General features: G+C 36.8%; 1 pseudogene; it reads right to left on the minus strand.

Moving 5' to 3' along the window:
- Nucleotides 1–778: 778 nt before the first annotated feature.
- Nucleotides 779–19892, minus strand: part of LOC122089524 — a 24208-nt pseudogene continuing 5094 nt past the window's right edge.

The following is a 19892-nucleotide window of genomic DNA, read 5'->3' on the forward strand; positions in this document are numbered from 1 at the left end:
TTCTCTCATGGTCAATGATCAATTTCCTTCTGTCTAGAAGCCTGAATTTTAAGGTAAAATTTACCTCTACATCTCTTGCAATTGAGGAGCTGAAGTGGACTAGACCTATTGTTGGATGGCTCAAGTTGAATATAGATGGGTATTCTCTGAGAGATCCAGGTTTGTCAGGAGTCCGTGGAGTGTCTCGTAATTGTTCTGGATTGGTGTTATTTAGTTATGCTATCCCGCTTGGAAATATGACAAATTATAAAGCGGAATTCTCCTCCCTATTTATTGGTGTAAACTATGTAAAGGAGATGGGTGAGGAGAGGCTGTGGGTGGAATGTGATGCACAGGCAGTGGTGGAGGTTGTCCTTAGGAAATCTATTCCTTGCGTGTTTCTTCAACAATGGAGATTATTCAATCCCTTTCTCGAATCTATTACTTGGAGGTTAACGCATTGTTTTAGGGATGTGAATCAAAAGAAGTGTTGGTCTGGAGCTTGAAACTAAACTAGAAGCAGTAGCCTAAGCTCCCTTGATAAACAAGGATCCAGAAATGGAATGAAAGTTGCAATTCCACGACTGGAAAATGGCTATTTCAGTGATGTTTCAAGTGGACGACTAAGAACATCTTTTCTTCTCAAAGTCAACTTCATCCTTCCATAAATCGCTTAAGAGTTTTTGTTTCCTTGAATTAATTAAAGTGTAAAAATAAAAGACTTTATTATTTCATGACATTATTAGTAAATATTACAAAAAATAGATAGATCAAACTCTAGCTATCTAGGGTAATGTGATTATGCAGAAGACTCATCCCTATTGCATGCATTTTGTAAAGAGATTGGTGGGTCTGAAAATTTTTTGGTGGTAATTTGATCGACAATAAATTTATTAACAGCCTCGGTTAAATGGCTTCCATCCCAGTTAACTCTAACAGAAGGATTTGCGCAAGATCCTATAAATGTTGGTTTCCCATCCACAACTACTATCTACCCACACCGTGTGGTATTGCTGAAGTTATATTTGCCTCCAAAGCCACAACAAGCTACCAGTGGTTGCTGAAATCCCACAAGAAGAATCACAAATGTGTCAATCATCTCTCTCTCTCTCTCTCTCTCTCTCTCTAAATATTAGATGATGATGACTTACCAAAGTCCTGAGGTGACTTTGAGGTGGCTCATGAGGAGGTACTTTATAGAGTAAATGTCCACATATGTGATGGCATCCAAGGGCAGTTGCTTTCTCATTTCCACAACAACTTCCTTCAACTTCTGATTGGAGTATTGTGATACCTCATTGTAAGGAGTTGCACAACCAACTTTATCTATGTCAGATGCATTACTCACTGGAAAGTTTGTAAGGATATATGCAAAACAGCCAATAGGACCTGTGTTATGGATCCAGAATGATCTCCCTCCTAAATCATACACTGCCTGCAAATTAGAACCACATCCATCCATAAGGATATAAAATCAAACTGAAAACCATTTATCGAAACCGAACCAAACCATTGACATAGAAATCATGAAATCGTTTAAGAAGTGGTCTAATGTTGGTTTCAAAATTGAGATCGCTTAGTTGAATGGTTTAAACCGAACTTAACCCTTTAAACCAATGACAAACTAATTAAAACCAATAAATGGAGACATAGTAAGTTAAGTCATTCAACGTTAAGTTTACATCCATTTCAGTAAAAAATTAAAAGGGAAAAAAGGCATTTGAATAAAAAAAATTAAAACAATTTATTAAACAATTCAATTTCGGTTTAACCTAATATAGTGTACAAGCCATTTGGTCATGGGCTGGGTGGTCCAATTGCAACACAATATACAAATCCATATTGTGGCTAATGAAAACTTAAGAACCTCAACAATAGATACACACCTACAACACTACTGGCCTGGGAAATAATGAATTTATCTGGTTATTAAGACGGTTCAAATATTATTAATTACCGGAATATTCTTAGAGAGCTTGCTAATTACATCTGGAAAGTCAGCTTTAATTTCCTCTAGAGATTGGTTGCTGAATAAACCCAAACTGATATCATTTTGACCAATATCAAATGTGTACAATGCTTAACCAAAAAATCCTCCTTAGGTAACAAATTTGTGTAGATTCTACCTAGAAATAGATGATGAATAGGATTTGATGAACCGGTACTGCTACATGATTTATAGCAATAGAGGGTTTTTAACTAATTAAATAATTACCTCAATTCCTAATTAACTGTGATCTGGATTTGAATTGTTGGAACTGGGAGACTTGCACATCCAAGTAGAAGGGGTTGTGTTCTCTCCCAGTTCGGCTTTTATCCGATGGCCTGATTGTTGCCCCTGACACAGCAAAATTAGCACCGTGGATGAAGCTAGTTCCCAGTGAATCGAGATACGCACTAAGGTAAGGTAATCCAAATCTTTCAACTAATCAAAATATTCATTATTTTAAAAACAATGATCATGTCAGTAACTGTTCCATTGCCTTTGCATTAACAATAAGAGATTAGATGCAAAAATAGGATTCATGTAGCCATCTCTTTGTTTGCAGATTTTTAGCTCAAAAGAAAAGGGAAAAGGGGGAGGAGAACTCCTTAAAGCTTAAGCCCATTACCTATAACTCATGCTATTTGATCTATCCAAACACTACTTCTTAACTTCATAGCCCATAGCAATGGCCTATTTCAATCTCCCAACCTAAACGGCTTGAAAGCAAAAAATCACAAGTTTGAAGGGTATTCTTAGTCTGAGGTTTTCGCTACCAATATTAGGAATGGCAATGGGTGGGTTGGATAGAGACTCGCCCTACTCCACCTCTAATGAGGTGGTTTTGAATCACCGAGATAGGGTTGGTGTGGCAGGGTTTAATAACCTGAATTGGGATCTTGATCACTCCTAGTTGATTCAGGTCTAAAGTGGTTCAGTTCTGCCTTGGAATTGATACAAAAGCAGCTTGAGTTCACACCCAGCTATGCCTGGGTGTAAGTAGTGTGGACGGAGTTCCTTCCCCCCCNTCTCTCTCTCTCTCTCTCTCTTTGTGTGTGTGTTCTCTCCACTTGGTTCTAGTTGTAATATTATTAGTTTGCTTCTGTCTAGAATAGAATTGAGGGTTGTAATTTTATTGTTTTCTATGCAGCACTTCAATAAAATCTTTAATGTGAAGTTGTTGGCCAGATCTGGGAATGTTAATTGTACTTGATGGATTATGTGCCTTAGGGCCTGTTTGATAATGTTTCTATTTCAAGAAATGACAAAAACGGAAATTGCCATTTCTAGAAACAGAAACGGAAAAGGTGTTTGATTATTAATTTGAACAATCTGTTCCGTTTCAAACCCTAACAAAATCAGGCAAGGCCCGATGTATCCAGGCATTCTTTCCTCTCCAACTGCTGCAACAACGGTCAACGTATGACCACATCTAAACCCTTGCCCATCCTCTTTCTTCTCGATTAGGGCATTAACAACCTAATAATTTGAAGTAGGCCTCGGCCTGGCTACCTCTACCGAAGCTTGTTGCGCCTGTAGTTAAGGTGACTCCTGTTGTTGTTGTACCTAAAGCGGTTGTGTTTGTGGTTGTGATTGCGGGGGCTTTGTAACAGCCGATTGCTCTGCCCCACCAACCTGCTCTCTGTTCCTGTCCAAAGACGATATCGCCCCTCCCACCAAAGGTACATGGTTCTGAATAGGGTTATGATCATTCTCTGACACCATTAAAGAATCAACATCTATTGCTTCTAACCTTTGATGTTCTCCTCAGCTTTAAGATCGGAGTTAATCGTTTTACCGGATTAGCATTCCTCCACAGAAGCCCACCAACATATTGAATCACACCAAAATTATTTGAAGAAGAAAGGGCAACCAAATGCTTCCTCGAATCACCTATTTGACTAGAACATAATGATACAGAGAAGCAGCTTTAGCTAGTGGGGGTTTAAATGGCGAGCTCCGACCCACCAAGACGACTGAGGTCGGGACCATTGCAATCGGCACCCGAAGCTTTTGCAATATTGCCCAGTTTTTTGGGTACCAAAGTTGTTCCCGGAAACGGCGAAACAAGTCATACTTGTTTCGTCATGTCCGTTTCTAGGAACAGAAATCACCATAAATTTTGATTTCTATTTATGAAAACAGGAGAAACGGAACGAGTTTGTCAAATGCTTTTTGTTCCGTTTTTGTCGTTTCTTGACACAAACGGTAGAAACGCGTCTCTTGAAACGTTATCAAACGGGCCCCCTTAGTGTTTTGTGATAGTTACCATTTGTACACTGAACATCACTGGGCTATGCAAGTAAGGGAGACCCACAATTTAATTAGTCATCATGGGAGATCTTGTGGTTCAGATGTGAGTTATATGAAGCAATTACAGGTATAGTTGTCTAGGTGTTGCCCTGGCGACGACTTGGCGTCTAGGCAATTTTCCTAGGGCCTAGGTGATAATCGCGTTATTGCACTGCATGTTGCCTTGTGTTTTGGCACTTATTATGCCAAATATCATTTACTAAAGATATTCTTCATAAATAAACAAATACCCCCTATTTGAATCCAATAAAAGTAGTTTAAAAATAAAATTCCAAAAGGATAAAAAATCAACACCCTAGTCCAAGAACAAAAACTGGATTTTTGTTATAGGGGCTATTTTTCAACTTTCAAATACTGGGGTTTTTCATAATTATGAAAATTTTATAAATCCTATCAAATTAAAACATTTATAAAAACCAAAGTCTAGTAAAATAATCTTTGTTTGATATCCATAAAATTAGTTTCATTCAGGTTATTTTAACAGCATTCGTGCACTTTAAAATAAGTTTGATTAGAGCATAACTTTGTTAATTGAACTTAGATTTAAGTAATCTTAGACTTGTTAGAAAGATGGTTTTGTGTTATACCTAATACAAGAAGTCCCATGTAAAAATAAAATGATTTGACCAGTCAAACTTATTATAGAACAATAGCATTTTTCTATATGTTGTTTTTTATGACTTAATGTGACTTAATGTTGATTTTTATGATTTGATGTAGCTAAATGTTGATTTTTAATGACTTAATGTGGCTTAATGTTGATTTTTTATAATACAAGGTATATGTAGCTTACTAAATAATGTTAGAAAATAGGAAAAATAAAAAATAACACTTGATCGACTTGTTTGTATAAAGGTGGGTGCATTTTCACCTAAATGCTTAGACAACCCTCCAACGCCTTGGTTTGCCTTGGCTTCGTGACAGCTATGATTACATGCATATAGTATACGGTAGTTTCCACAATTGCCCCATTGAGTTATGATCTCTATAGGAGCCCTTGGATGGTACTTGCATGTGTACCATGGGTCCTGCCATGTTTGTTTACGGATGATCATTAATAATAAAAGCTATATAGTCAATTGGTAGTGGCATATTTTTCTAGTATCCAAGTAGTAAATCATTAATTTAGTCTCTTTTAAGAGATAATGAACCCCTGACACAAATTATGGTTAAAAGGCAATTAAATTTCTCTCATTATGTATTATGTAATTATTTTTTGAGTTCTGTTGGATGGCTCATTTAGGTAGGTTTGTTTTAGGGCCCTCATACCCACTATGTGGAAGGTAGGATGGGCCCCAAAATCTTTGAGTAGGCCTTTACTAGTTTATCTACTAGTTGTGATGAAGTGGTTATTTAGTGGCAATATCATACTGATTTCTAAAAGGTTTAGGGGGTGTTTGGTTCGAATTTTCCATCGAACCACATTCTAGGGATTCAGTTTCTCATTAAAATTAAACCGTTTGGTTCCTATTTTCGAAAAGCTGATCCGGAGTCGTGGTGTCCAATGGAATCACACACTTAAACTGAATCTGCGACTCAATTGGATTAACATAGGTTAATCCAGGATTGAGTCAAGGAATTTTAGGGTTGTTATAAAAAGCCTAGATTCACAATGATTCCAAAATATCGGGTTTACCCTCTTACAGTGAAATTCGATCGCAGTTCTTAGTTGAAACTGAAAAGCAAGGCGATTCGAGGTGAGATTTCTCTTCTTCTTCGCCTGTGTTTTGGTATCCCACGTTTACCCTCCTTCCATGATAGACGATCGCACCTAAGAAGAATTTGAAAACCGAGTTGATTGAAGGTGAGATTTTCCCTTTTTCTGTGTTTTCTTCTTATTCAAATTATGGAACTTCGGTTTCTATTTTTTAGGTTGTTAACTTCATATCTAGGGTTTACCTTACATTTCTTCTTCAATGCGTAAGATTTTTTTTTTTTTGCCTTAGACGTTCAACTGACGAAGGTAGTGAGAATCCGTCTGAAGTATGAGGTATGGTCCTTTTTCTTTTTCAATCCTAGATGTGAAAACCTAAACTCTGTGTTTTTAAGTTTGAGAGGTAGCATAACATCAATTTCCCCCAAAAGGCGAAGGAAAATCATAATCTTTGCGGCTACTGCTGTTGTTATAGCAGTAGACTAGTATATAAAAAAATATCTGAACAAAGAGCCATACTGTTGTGAATCCCTACACAGTAGTATTGAGATAGAGAGAATTATCGATCACATTGACAGAACCTGTCGAGATCAAATAAGATTAAGCAAGAGGGCTTTTTTTGAGTCGTTTGATTAGGGAGAGGGGTCTATTGAGAGATAGCAGATCTGTGCAATTGAATGAACAACTAGTTATGTTTCTACATACAGTAGGACACAGTGTTAATTGCACATAAGTTTGGACATTCTGGTGAGATTGTAAGTCGGTACTTTAACCTTGTTTTGGGTGCAATCCTTAAATTGTATCCAATACTGTTGAAACCTCCAAGTGTCGCAACTCATCATCATATAACAAGTAATCAAGTAGATTTTACCCTTATTTCAAGAACTGCATCGAAGCCATAGATGGATCACATATCCCTATGTGGGTGCCTATAAGCAATCATTCATGGTTTTGTGATAGGAAGGGTGATATTTCTCAAAATATTCTTGCTGCCTGTGACTACTTCCATTCTTTTTGGTTGCGAAGGGATAGTATCAGATGCCTGAATCTTAGACAATGCATTGTATAGAGATGGTGACGGGAAGTTGGTAGTTCCACGACGTAAATATTATCTTGTTGATGCTAGGTATGCTAACCAAACGGGGTTCTTGCGGCCATACCGAAACATTCGATACCACCTGAAAGAATCGAGAAATTGTGATCAGTCACCAAGTGATAAAAAGAAATTGTTTAACCTTAGACATTCACAATTGAGAAACATGGTTAAACTTTCATTTGGCCTTTTGAAGTCAAGATTCAAGATCTTCAAAAACCAACCAGAATATCCTTTCAAGACACAAGCAAGAATTGTGTTGACATATGTGCTGTTGCACAACCACATTCTTACACAGAATAGTGTTGAAGAAGAAGAGCAATGGCTTGAGGAAGAGGTGGAAGAGAATGAAGAAGACAGTCACAGTTAGGGGTGCAACAGGGCCGGGTTGGGCTGGGCTTCTTAAAACCCTAGCCCAACCCTTAGTCCCCTTAACTGGACCCAAACCCGCCCTGACCCTGACTCTGACTCAAGACCACAAAACTTCAACCCAGGCCCTACCCTTTAGGGTTCATCCCAACCCTTACTTGGCCCTAATTTTTCAGGGTCGAGCCAAGATGACCCTTACCCTGATTGACCCTAACCCCGGTTTGCCATCAAGGGTCGGGATGGCCTTGATTGACCCTGACTCAACCCTGACCCTACAAAATATAAAATAACTTAAAAATAAAAAATATTCATAATAAAAAGGAGACAAAAAAAAAAGTTACAAATTACTTGTTATGAAGAGAACATCCTAAAGCAAACATTCAAATATTACAAATAACTCTAACTACTATGATAAACAAAGAGGAGATCATCCTAAGAAAGTAAATAATCCAAAAAAAATTCAATTATTTGTCATAATAAACAAAGAGATCATCCTAATAAGGCAAACAATCCGAAGATCTTAAAACCCTTGTCATGTTAAACAAAGAGATTTTTTTATTGGTAAAAAATATAAGACAGATCGGTGAGATTGTGAGAAGATATATTAAGAGTTTTAAGGTGTCAATGACTCAATGTGAAATAATATATAAAATTAGGTTAAAATCAGGGTCATAACTAGGGTCAACATCATGGGCACAAATTAGGGTGGGGTAGGGCCAAAAGTCAGGGTAAAAAAATCAAGGTTGGGTTCAGGGCGGGCTGAGCGGGCCAAAGACATCAATCCTTACTCGCCTTGACCCTGACACAGGGTCAGAAATTTCAGGGCCGAGCCGGCCTTTAGGGCCAAGGGCGGGTCTAGGTTGTTAGGGCCAAACTTGCACCCCTAGTCATAGTACTAGTACCTAATCAACCTTTCATGAATTAAATGAAGATGTTGAAGACAATAGTGCTGATGGAGAGGACATGTGCAAGAGAATGCTGATTGGGATCTATTTCGAGAACAAATTGCTGACCAAATGTGGGCTAATTAGGTGGCTAGAGATGGTGATCATAAAGCCATCACTGAAGATGATGATGATATGTCCTACTTAGATTGAGTTTTTATGAACTGAAATATTTCTATTGATGAACTTCTATTTGGAATGTATTCTGCTGTGGGTAATTTTAATTTTGCATGGTTTGGGATGACTGTTTAACTTAAACATACCTGATTTAAAATTTTATGTTGTGGGATGCATGTATGTGAACTATTATTAATTTTCATCTATAGTTTATGGATTTCCCAATTAGTAATTGTTATTATTTGGTATTTCATTATTATACTCACATTGCATTGTATTGTGGTGTTTTTTTTTTTTAGTTTTGTTGTAATGGAAGCACCAGGAGATTCACATAGTAGGTCAAACAACATTGCTTCATGGCCTAGTGCGGTTTTTCATTATATGTTGAAGTGCGTATTAAAATAACACAAGAGTGGTAAGAATGGAGATAATGGACTGAAGAAAGAGCAGTTCACAGAAATTGCCAACCAACTTAAAGAGAAATTCTTTTACAAGTTATGACCGTGATCAAGTGAGAAATCACTTTCGGATTTGGAAGCAAAGGCATAGAGCCTTGGGAGATCTACAGAAGCAAAGCGGCTTGGGATGGAATGCATCCGATATGAGATTTGATGCTCCTCAAAACGTCTGGAATGAGTTTAGGGTAATATGGAATTTTTTTAATTATAATTTCTATATAATTATGTGGAACTTTTTTTTTTTTGTTACTTACAACATAAGTCCATTAACACTGTGTTTTTGTAGTGGGGTGAGTTGCTTTTCTTCTAAGGATTTATGACGTAGAAAATGAGGGCATCATTTCACATGATAGGAAAAATATATCTTGCTACTTTGAGTACAATGTTTTCACTATTTTTCTAATGTTTTCAATTTCTTTTGCTTAGGCTTAGAGAACTGAGTTTGTTGAACAATATTTTGAAATGATCCACAATCATTTTCTCTTTTGTCAAGACTTCTTGTTTAATCTTCTTTGTTTTTTGTTTGATGAGTGTGAAGGGTCTATAATTGTCTAAATCTCTATAGCATTGGGGCAGTAGCCTTCAAGGGTCTAAGGTGGCAAAGATTGGTGCATTCATGCATAGATTTGTGCATTAGCAAAACAAAAAAAAAAAAAAAAAACCCTATAGGGGCGGTAATAAAAATTGCTACTAAAAACTAGTGAATATTATATCTTTAGTGGTGGTAAAGGATCCACCCCAATATACGCCTTTAGTGGCGGTATGCATTCTGCCCCAAATGATATTATTATTAGTGGCGCGGAACAAATTTGCCCCATAAAATATTGTTACACCCATGCCCTAACCCAGTCTAATTTGAACTATTATAATAGGACTCGAACCAGAAGCGAAAAGTATCACTGGGTTTTGCCTTGTGGTAGCTCATTGCAAAAGGGGAGAGATGACCCCATTTGCTCATGTATTTCTTGCCAGTCCAACTGGAGAGGATTCAAGCTTTCCGACCCCAGACAGTAAGCGACTCGACACCCCCGCACCCAAGTCTCGGCATGTACCAAAATTGTTTGAGGACCATACACGCAACCTAGGAAAAACACTTTGAACCAATACCAATCACCAATTACCAATTACCAATTACCAATTACCAATTAATAATGGAATAGTTTGGTTCCGATTTCTAATTTTTTTTCTTATTACTATTAATGATAAAAGATTTTAATCTTACAATTATTAGTTCAAGATCCTTTTGGAGTCAAGGCTTGAACTGGCCAGATTAAGCAATCAATTCCAAAATCTAAAATTAGAACTATAAGGCCCTATGTGTTTGATGGATAGAAATGGAAAAGGTAAAAAGGGGTGAGAAAGTTGTACTTATTTTCCACAAGTTACCACAAATATGAGTGTTTGGATAAGTGGGGTGGAAGACTTACCTGATAAGTTTACAACAACAAACTGTAGACACCAAATTTTGTCACCCCCCGGCAATGATGACAATATGAAGGATTACATGTTGGATATTTTAGACTTGGAGAATTTTCAAACTTAGAGCAGAAAATGACCATATTTTCCTATAAACTTTCAAGAGAATATTTTTTCAAAAATTAGAATTTGATGTTGTGGATTATTGTTGTTTGTCCCCTCAAGTCGGACATTACACTTTGATGCAAGAACTATGTGAATCGACACCCGATTCTCTCTTTCATTATATGATCCGGGTCCCTACTTTATGCATATTTTCGTAAAGGTTCCCGATCGAGACTACAATCGTGGTTCACATCATTGGATAGTGCTCGGACTGAGCTTTCTAACGATATATTACACGTCGAATACCGACAAAAGGTTTGAAAGAAATTACCCCCGAAAGTTGACTCCAAAGTTCGGTATTAGATTCCATTCCGAGCAACAAAAGGGTGCCACGTGGCGCCCAAACCCCTTTGTCCAAAAGCAAGCGTTTTGTAACAATTCTCTCTAGTTTTTTAGTCCCACATCGGAAATTTGAGAGAATTGTCCCAAGTCCCAAGGCTATAAGAATAACCCTTCCTCTCTTCCAGAGGGGAGAAAAAGAAAAAAAGAGGATTTGGGAGAAGGAATATGGTTTTTGCTAATTCCCTCTAAAATCAAATATTCTTCAAGTTTAAAAGTTTAATACATTAATCCTTCCTTGAGCCGGGAGACTTAGTCCAATTCGGTTCGGTTCGATTTCGGCCTTGAAGCACAAGGGTTATCTCCCCTTGTTTCTTGATTAAAGCCGGTTTAAGGTATGTATTTATTTATTCTCCCAATAGTAATTTAGAATTAGTTTAATTAATATATTAGTTTCTAATTTATTAATTATTAATTTATTCAGATTAATCATGTTTAATTAGTTTTAGTTTGGTTCAAGACGGTTTATTAGATGTGAATTGATTTATTCCGGTCCAATTAAAGGTATTTAGGTTTAATTCATTCTTTTAGATTAATTAGGTTTAAATTGGTTTTTTTATTTAACAGTAGATTAATTTGGTTTAGTTTTTTTTTCTTTAAATTGTTTTTTTGTTCTTTTAATCTGAACCCTTGGATCAGAACCTTACATATAACCTAATCTTCTCCTTCTTCTTTTCTTCTTCTTCTTCTTTTCTTCTTCTTCTTCTTTTCTTCTTCTTCTTCTCTTCTTTTCTTTCTTTCTCCAGCCGAACCTGCAACTCCTTCTCTTTTTCTTTTTTCTTCTTCTTTTCTTCTCTTTTCCTTCCCTGCTGCTGTAACTGGCAGCAACCAAACCCCTTCTCTCTTCTTCTTCTTCTTCTTCTTCTTCTTCTTCTTCTTCTTCTTCTTTTTCTTTCTCTTTTCCTTCCCTGCTGCTGTATCTGGCAGCAACCGAAACCCTCCTCCTCTTCTCATCTTCTCCTGTTCTCTTTTACTATGACCAGAAGCCTCGAGCATTTTCAAACCCTTCTTGAGCACCATAGATCTCGTCCTTAGTGAATAAGAGTCTTCAAAAACTTGTCTGTCTCTTCAACTACACCCTCTGCAACTTGAGTTTAAGGTCTACAAGCTCTTATTTCTGATTGCATCTGCTCCATCAGTCTCCCTCTCAGTTGCTTATAACATCACCGATATGCTCTTTGGTATGCTGGAGTACAGCCTCTTCAACAGCTCCGACTTCCGCTGACAAAAATCACCAGTCAAGAAGCCTACTGCCAATCCCGTGGCTGCTCAAAATCCGGTCACCCGATCTGTTGTCACTAGCCATACATCCGACAATGAAGATGATGATGAGTCTGGTACAGAATCCGGTTCTGATTCTGAATCTTCACCAGAAAAGTCTGGTCGCCCCTCTCGAAGTGCCGATCCAAACATAAAACCCTTTCCACCAATCCCTTCTCCACACTAACATCTTCCAACCCGTTCGCACCAAAAACACCTACGTATGTAGCCCCTGAAGTTCTAGTTTGAAAGGGGTATGATGCAGCGAAGGTGCGTATTTGGTCTTGTGGAGTGATTTTGTTTGTTTTAATGGCTGGTTATCTTCCATTTCATGATCAGAACAAAGAGAGAGAGAGAGAGAGAGAGAGAGAGAGAGTGGAGAAGACTGATCAGTTAATATCGAAAACCCATTCTCTCTCGCTCACTTCAATCCCTGTTGGATTTATGGGCTAAATTAATTATTCGGGTTGATTAAATGGGTGAGAGTCAAATTGCATGAACCGGTTCGGTCCACTCTCAAGCTTAGGGATATGCTGGCTCAACCCATTGTGGTTTAGGGTTTTGAGTGCTGGACAGTATTATAAATACTAGGTTTTGGGTCCCTACAACCATTATTCACTCTTCCCCACTTTACCACTAAAGTGAGAGAACCAAGGAGGTTTAAGGGGCTGTAGAAGATCCATAGCCAACCCAAGAGAGCGAAAGTGGGAGTGACCAACATCAATCATCTTCAGCATACTAGGTGAAAGGTACAAAAAGATCCTCCATAATTTTATTAGATTCGTGTTCTTGTTTTTCCTGTGTGGTTTCCTCAATAGGGTTTCAAACTCAAACCCATAGGGAGTCCTAACAAGTGGTATCAGAGCAGACCACATGGGACAAGAATCGATTGAATTTTTCTTATACATGAGGATTTTGATTGTTACTTAAAACCTGATTTGATTAAAAATCATGAAAATCATAAAAATCGTAATTTTACCATCACTTAAAGATCCTGTATGGGAAAACTTTCTTCACAAAAGTTGTAGATCACGAGAAGACGGTCTCGACGGTATGTCGAAAGTCACCGGAAACCTCCGGACGCGTCGGCACGTGCCGTCGGAAATCGGCTGCCGGAGGAGAGAGAAAAATAAAAAAAAATAAAAAAAAGGCGGCGAGTCATCGCCGGTTCAACTCGGAAACCCTACCGATTTGAACCGGCGACACAGTGGGTCAACTCATGTGCACTATTTGACTCGGTCAGAGGTTGACCGGGTCATTGACCAATTGACCCGAATTTGACCCGGAACTCATATGGCCGAACCGGTTGGTTTGGATTGATTTAAAAAAAAAAAAAATAAAGGCTTGTTTGGTTTTTGTTCATTTTGGGTTTTTATTTAAACTACTTTAAATTTCATTTAAAGGTTCGTTTTAAGGCCAAATTGAAATCTGTTTTTTGCGTTGGATTCCTTGTTTTGGGCTACATTTAATGATCTAATTTTAATATGACGTATTTATTTGAAATTTTATGTTGTATTTGGTTTCAATTTGTTCCTTTTGGGTTTTTTATTTAAACTACTTTAAATTTTATTTAAAGGTTCGTTTTAAGGCCAAATTGAAATCTGTTTTTGCATTGGATTCCTTGTTTCGGGCCACATTTAATGATCTAATTTTTAATATGACATGTTTATTTGAAATTTTATGTTGTATTTAGTTTCAATCATTGAAACAAAATGGCATAAATCAATGCTTTGAAAAATATATATGTTATTGGTTACCATGAAATTGAGAAAAAAAATTTTAAATTGAGATATGTTAATATGGAAAAGGGTTTAAGCTTCCGCTCATTCTTAGTTGCAAAGTAATTTTGTTTTAGGAAACCATGAAATGATGAGGTGGAATCCACCAAAGTGGTACATCTTATTATTTCATGATTTTCCACAGGGAAGCAATGTAGGTGACATTTGCCCAAAGGTGATGTCACCAAAGTTAAGAAAATGACAGTAACCTAGAGGTTCATAAGCCCAAAGGTGAGGGGATTTCAAAAGTTATTGTTCTTTTCACAGTAAATATAAATTTACAAGAGGACCAGTGCATTCTTAGCCCAAAGGATAGGAATGTAGTTGCGGTTGTGACTCTTGTATGGTTATTGTTGTCCTAGTGACATTTATATGTATGTTTTGAACATAAAGATATACATCTCCAATGGGAAAGATATGATAGAACTGAGTGAAACCCACCAAAGTGGTACATTCAGTTCGATTGTATCTTCCCCAACAGTAAAGATGATACTTTCCCAAAGGTTATGTCATCAAGGTTTGAGGATAATCATCCACATTTCAGAAAGGGACATTGAATTTGGAGTTATTTTACCCAAAGGTGATTGAATTCCAAAGTTAGTGTTGTTTTCACAGTTAAAAGAAGAATATAAGAGCATCAGCTAATTCCTGTCCCAAAGGCTAGGGATACATTTTTAGTTGTAACTCTTATTTAAAATATATTGATGGTATTACATGCTTTTATATTATGATTTATATTTTGATATTTGGCATGTATTGTGTTGCTGTTACTGTTGTAGTAAGATGGCCATTCCCTCAAGTTATATATCTTCCATCCCAATACTTACTAGTAACAACTATCAAAAGTGGGTGGAGGAATTAGAATTGCATTTAGGTCTTCTTGACTTAGACTTGGCACTTAGGGAGCCTAAACCTGAGCCTCTCACAGACTCGAGCAGAAGTGCTGAAAGGACCAAGTTTAAGGAATGGACTAAAGCAAACAGAAAGTGCATACTGGTTTTAAAAAAGGCAGTTCCTGAAATTATACGTGGGAACATAGAGATCAAAGACACTACAAAAGAATTCCTGGATGCCATTAAAGCTAGATTTCAACACAAGAAAGCTGAGAAAACCACATTGATGACCAGGCTAATGAATACAAGGTATGATGGATGTGGGAGTGTTAGAGAATACATTTTGGGTGTAGCTACTGATGCTGGTAAACTTAAGGATCTTGGAATACAGATCGATGAAGAATATATTGTACACATTGTACTGAATACCCTCCCTAGTCAGTATAAGGTTATCCAATCTACCTACATTGCACTGAAGGACGATTGGAGCCTAAATGAGTTCATTTTCATTTGCACTCAAGAGGAAGAAAAATTGAAACAAACTAGGTTTGAGAGTGCACATGCAACTTTTCACAAGGGATCTTCTGGTGGACCAAGCAGAAGGAACAAAAATTTTTCCAACAGAGGAATTGTCAAGCCATATGATAGGACTAATAGCTCTCAGGAACTTGACACATCTCAAAAGGCTCAGGATGAAGAGAATACCAACAACGTAGAGTGTTTCTGGTGCCATAAGAAAGGACATGTGAAGAATGACTGTTTTATTTCCAAGAAATGGTTAGAGAAGAGGAAGAATTCTAGGGTTAATAAGCAGGATGATACTAAGAAAGGGTGAGGTAGACTGATCATCAGCAATTGAGAGCAAGTAAAATTTGGTTACATCAAGTAGTTAGGATTTCTTTACATACAGTTATTTGAAATGCTTGATTAGTGGGAGCTCTGGTTTTGTTTAGTATTTTTTTATGTTTTGAACCTTAGCCCGTATGTTTTGGGGCACAGTTTGATGAATTATGGTTAAGTTTTAGCATTTACATTATGCACAGTTATTTCTTGAAATATTTGATTTATGATTTCATTTGAGAATGTTTTTATAAGCAATAATTGTCTTAGTTATAGGAAATATTTTGCCACAGTTCAAAAGGTAATGTTTGCCACATTTTAAGACAGTATATGTCACAGTTCATTGGCAATATTTGCCACAGTTTATAGGTGGAAAGCCAAAGTTAGATATTAACCACAGATCAAAGGTGATTTGCCACAGTGAAGGTTAATATCACAGTTAAGGACCTACATGGAATGACAACAGTGTAATTTGAGGATATGTCAATGTTTCTATGATGGTATTCCACATAGATTCGTGTTAAGAAACTTACTTATGTTTATAATAACAGAAAGTTATATGCCGTATATTGAGGTGTATCTTCTGCTGTTATTCGATGTGAGTGGTTTTTCAACTGAATCACAGTAAGAGTGGTTAATGTAATAAGATTCTATGGCCACACCAATTTAAAAAACATCCTTATAATTAATGTAGCCCAAGTGGGAGATTGTTGGATTTATGGGCTAAATTAATTATTTGGGTTGATTAAATGGGTGAGAGTCAAATTGCATGAACCGGTTCGGTCCACTCTCAAGCTTAGGGATATGCTGGCTCAACCCATTGTGGTTTAGGGTTTTGAGTGCAGGATAGTATTATAAATACTAGGTTTTGGGTCCCTACAACCATTATTTATTCTTCCCCACTTTACCACTAAAGTGAGAGAACCAAGGAGGTTTAAGGGGTTGTAGAAGATCCATAGCCAAGCCAATAGAGCGAAAGTGGGAGTGACCAACATCAATCATCTTCAGCATACTAGGTGAAAGGTACAAATCGATCCTCCATAATTTTATTAGATTCGTGTTCTTGTTTTTCCTGTGTGGTTTCCTCCATAGGGTTTCAATCTCAAACCCATAGGGAGTTCTAACAATTGGTATCAGAGCAGACCACATGGGACAAGAATCGATTGAATTTTTCTTGTACATGAAGATTTTGATTATTACTTAAAACCTGATTTGATTAAAAATCATGAAAATCATAAAAATCGTAATTTTACCATCACTTAAAAATCCTGTATGGAAAAACTTTCTTCACGAAAGTTGTAGATCACGAGAATACGGTCGCGGCGGTATGCCGCAAGTCACCGGAAACATCCGTACGCGCCGGCACGCGCCACCGGAAACCGGCTGCCGGAGGAGAGAGAAAAAAAATTCAAAAAAAAAAAACGGCGGCGAGGCATCGCCGGTTCAACTCGAAAACCCTACCGATTCGAACCGGTGACACAGTGGGTCAACTCATATGTACTATTTGACTCGGTCAAAGGTTGACCGGGTCGTTGACCAATTGACCCGAATTTGACCCGGAATTCATATGGCCGAACCGGTTGGTCTTGATTGATTTAAAAAAAAAAAGACTTGTTTGGTTTTTGTTCATTTTGGGTTTTTATTTAAACTACTTTAAATTTCATTTAAAGGTTCGTTTTAAGGCCAAATTGGAATCTGTTTTTTACGTTGGATTCCTTGTTTCGGGCCACATTTAATGATCTAATTTTTAATATGACATATTTATTTGAAATTTTATGTTGTATTTAGTTTCAATCATTGAAACAAAAGGGCGTTTTTATTTAAACTACTTTAAATTTCATTTAAAGGTTCGTTTTAAGGCCAAATTGAAATCTATTTTTTGCGTTGGATTCCTTGTTTCGGGCCACATTTAATGATCTAATTTTTAATATGACATGTTTATTTGAAATTTTATGTTGTATTTAGTTTCAATCATTGAAACAAAATGGCATAAATCAATGCTATGAAAAATATATATGTTATTGGTTACCGTGAAATTGAGAATTTTTTTTTTAAATTAAGATATGTTAATATGGAAAAGGGTGTAAGCTTCCCCTCATTCTTAGTTGCAAAGTAATTTTACTTTAGGAAACCATGAAATGATGAGGTGGAATCCACCAAAGTGGTACATCTTATTATTTCATGATTTTCCACAGGGTAGCAATGTAGGTGATATTTTCCCAAAGGTGATGTCACCAAAGTTAAGAAAATGACAGTAACCTAGAGGTTCCTAAGCCCAAAGGTGAGGGAATTTCAAAAGTTATTGTTCTTTTCACAGTAAATATGAATTTACAAGAGGACCAGTGCATTCTTAGCCCAAAGGATAGGAATGTAGTTGCGGTTGTGACTTTTGTATGGTTATTGTTGTCCTAGTGACATATCTATATGTATGTTTTGAACATAAAGATATACATTTCCAATGGGAAAGATATGATAGAACTTAGTGAAACCCACCAAAGTGGTACATTCAGTTCGATTGTATCTTCCCCAATAGTAAAGATGATAATTTTCCAAAGGTTATGTCATCAAGGTTTGAGGATAATCATCCACATTTCAGAAAGGGACATTGAATTTGGAGTTCTTTTACCCAAAGGTGATTGAATTCCAAAGTTAGTGTTGTTTTCACAGTTAAAAGAAGAATATAAAAGCATCAGCTAATTCTGTTCCAAAGGATAGGGATACATTTTTAGTTGTAACTCTTATTTAAAATATATTGATGGTATTACATGCTTTTATATTATGATTTATATTTTGATATTTGGCATGTATTGTGTTGTTGTTACTGCTATAGTAAGATGGCCATTCCCTCAAGTTATGTATCTTCCATCTCAATACTTACTGATAACAACTATCAAAAGTGGGTGGAGGAATTAGAATTGTATTTAGGTCTTCTTGACTTAGACTTGGCACTTAGGGAGCCTAAACCTGAGCCTCTCACAGACTCGAGCAGAAGTGCTGAAAGGACCAAGTTTAAGAAATGGACTAAAGCAAATAGAAAGTGCATACTGATTTTAAAAAAGGCAGTTCCTGAAATTATACGTGGGAACATAAAGATCAAACACACAGCAAAAGAATTCCTGAATGCTATTAAAGCTAGATTTCAACAAAACAAGAAAGCTGAGAAAACCACATTGATGACCAGGCTAATGAATACAAGGTATGATGGATGTGGGAGTGTTAGAGAATACATTTTGGGTGTAGCTACTGATGCTGGTAAACTTAAGGATCTTGGAATACAGATCGATGAAGAATATATTGTACACATTGCACTGAATACCCTCCCTAGTCAGTATAAGGTTATCCAATCTACCTACATTGCACTGAATGACGATTGGAGCCTAAATGAGCTCATTTTCATTTGCACTCAAGAGGAAGAAAAATTGAAACAAACTAGGTTTGAGAGTGCACATGCAACTTTCCACAAGGGATCTTCTGGTGGACCAAACAGAAGGAACAAAAATTTTTCCAACAGAGGAAGCGTCAAGCCATATGACAGGACTAATAGCTCTCAAGAACTTGACACATCTTAAAAGGTTCAAGATGAAGAGAATACCAACAACGTAGAGTGTTTCTGGTGCCATAAGAAAGGATATGTGAAGAAGGACTGTTTTATTTTCAAGAAATGGTTAGAGAAGAGGAAGAATTATGGGGTTGATAAGCAGGATGATACTAAGAAAGGGTGAGGTAGACTGATCATCAGCAATTGAGAGCAAGTAAAATTTGGTCCCATCAAGTAGTTAGGATTTCTTTACATACAATTATTTGAAATGCTTGATTAGTGGGAGCTCTGGTTTTGTTTAGTATTTGTTTATGTTTTGAACCTTAGCCCGTATGTTTTGGGGCACAGTTTGATGAATTATGGTTAAGTTTTAGCATTTATATTATGCACAGTTATTTCTTGAAATATTTGGTTTATGATTTCATTTGAAAATGTTTTTATAGGCAGTAATTGTCTTAGTTATAGGCAATATTTTGCCACAGTTCAAAAGGTAATGTTTGCCACATTTTAAGACAGTATTTGTCACAGTTCATAGGCAATATTTGCCACAGTTTATAGGCGGAAGGCCACAATTAGATGTTAACCACAGATCAAAGGCGATTTGCCACAGTGAAGGTTAATATCTCAGTTAAGGACCTACATAGAATGACAACAGTGTAATTTGAGGATATGTCAATATTTCTATGATGGTATCCCACATAGATTCGTGTTAAGAAACTTACTTATGTTTGTAATAACAGAAAGTTGTATGCCGTATATTGGGGTGTATCTTCTGCTGTTATTCGATGTGAGTGGGTTTTCAACTAAATCAC

The sequence above is a fragment of the Macadamia integrifolia genome, chromosome 9 (assembly GCF_013358625.1).
Source record: "Macadamia integrifolia cultivar HAES 741 chromosome 9, SCU_Mint_v3, whole genome shotgun sequence".
Taxonomy (NCBI): Eukaryota; Viridiplantae; Streptophyta; class Magnoliopsida; order Proteales; family Proteaceae; genus Macadamia; species Macadamia integrifolia.